This window comes from Leopardus geoffroyi, chromosome A3 (genome assembly GCF_018350155.1).
Source record: "Leopardus geoffroyi isolate Oge1 chromosome A3, O.geoffroyi_Oge1_pat1.0, whole genome shotgun sequence".
Taxonomy (NCBI): Eukaryota; Metazoa; Chordata; class Mammalia; order Carnivora; family Felidae; genus Leopardus; species Leopardus geoffroyi.
This window is the reverse complement of record NC_059336.1, coordinates 52,780,001-52,782,057: the sequence shown is the minus strand read 5'-3', so window position 1 is coordinate 52,782,057 and position 2,057 is coordinate 52,780,001. Positions and strand designations below refer to the sequence as shown.

Genomic DNA, 2,057 nt, shown 5'->3' with positions numbered 1-2,057 from the left:
CAGCAAAGGGTCCGAAGTAAATATTTTAGGCTTTGAAAATGGGAAGGCAAAATCAAGGCTATCTGCCGGTATTATTATGTAACAAGAGAGAAAATAAATTTCCACAAACTTTATTTATTTGTTTGTTTGTTTGCATATATGTGAGTTAGTTTTTGTAAAACATGTCTACTAATAAAAGAATGATTTGGAATAAAAGGAAAGTTAACTGAGGTTCAAAGCCAACCTCCAGAAACACCACTGCCGCTTCCACCACAGAGTGAAGAAAACATGTTGAAATGAGGTCTTGCCCCCCAGTGGCTTCTGAACCCAAACATCAAGTCCAGCTTTGTTGGCCACCCTGTCTGACATGTTGGGTCCATGCCAACATCAATATTACACATTAATGAAAAAGTTGTTAAAATTCTTAATCCAATAAAGACAAAGAAAATCAAGCATGCAATAAAAATTTTGGAGTATTTATGAGTCAATCCCAACATCATTACACTGACAGGTGTTGTAAAAGACCCTGGGCCTCTGTTTTTGAACACATGAACAGCACACACTTCAAGCAATTGTACCAGATGTTAACAGACTGATTCTTGATTTTACATGTGTGAGATTCTGAAAGTCCTAGAGTATGATACTCCACTTCACAGCATAGGAATTAGGCACAGAGACATGAAGTTTCATAATATCATGACTGGTCATGAGCCCAGAAAGCTGTAGCTAATACATTGGGGTTTGGCTGAGTTTTACCATCCTGATTAAGGTTATAATGTCCAAATTACTTCCTGATACTTCAAAGGTCTTGAGCTACTGTAGGCTATAAGATGTACAATTATACATAAGTCAGATATGTGGAGCTTGGGTTGTATGCTGGCAAGTATGATCTTCTGGAAGGAAGGAGCCATTTTTTCCATGGATGTGACAATTACAATCAGTTGTTGAAGATAGCCAAGGTTCTGAGGTCAGAAGACTTATATGACCATATTGACAAATGCAACATGGAATTTGATACACCTTTCAATGGTATGTTGGGCAGATGCTCCTATAAGCAATAGGAATTCTTTGTTCACAGTGTAAACCAGCACCTTGTCAGCTCTGAGGCCTTGGATTTCCTGGAAATGCTTTGACAATCTGACTTCCCGTCATGGCTCACCACAAAAGAGGCCATAGAGCACTCTTATTCCTACACTGTTATGAAGGACCAAGCTCGAATGGGCTCATCTAGCACATGGGAAGGAGGGGTAGGTGGCAGTATCTCTGTCAGCAGTGCCAATATGATATCAGGGATTTCTTCAGTGCCAACCCCTTCACCCCTCAGACCCCTGTCAGGTTCACCAGTGATTGTGGCTGCCAACATCCCCTTGGGATGTTTGTTCCTGCCACTTAGACGTACTGACCTCTACTGTCTCCTGATCCCTAAACAGAGGCAGGGGAGTCCATTCTCTTCTTGGTGCAACTTGTGCCTGGTAGGGAGGAGTGAAATACTTCAGAAGCATCATGTCTGAACCATTGCTTGTGGATTTATAACAGTTCAAATCATTTAAAAAAAATTATAAAGGCTGATTTTCTTTTTTTTTAACTCAAACTTTTCATAACTCAGGGATCCCCTAAAAGATTACCTACAGGTGGAATATTTCATACATAAATTTTTTTCTTCCCTTCTACATTCAGTTGCTCATCATTAAAGGACAACAATAAAACAGCCTCAACCCCCATGGCTGCATTTGAGTAAAGATCTCTTCCCATGTCTACTGTTGTATTTCTACCATCCCACACTTAGAGGAGTTAGGCACCTCTCCAGAGATTACAAAAATGTAGCTTCTTTAGGGGAGGTGGGAAGGAAGGAGGGGAGGGGGGACTCAAACTCTAAGAGCAGTGTAATGCTGCCAATATCACTGTGCTCCAAAGGTGCTTTGGTGAGGTTGTCCTGGTGAATCCACTAGAAACACGTCTTAGTTTCACTGAGATGTTGAAAATCTACCCAAAGGGCAGACAGGACCTGAAAATGTCTGTTCAGTAGAAATCATGTCTTATTGACCTAACCCTAACTCCAACTCATTTATAATTTAGTT

The 2,057-nt window shown here is 40.5% G+C and overlaps 1 pseudogene; it reads left to right on the top strand.

The window, feature by feature from the left end:
* The first annotated feature begins 357 nt into the window (after positions 1-357).
* LOC123581343 lies at positions 358-1,490 on the top strand (annotated as a pseudogene).
* Positions 1,491-2,057: the final 567 nt, after the last annotated feature.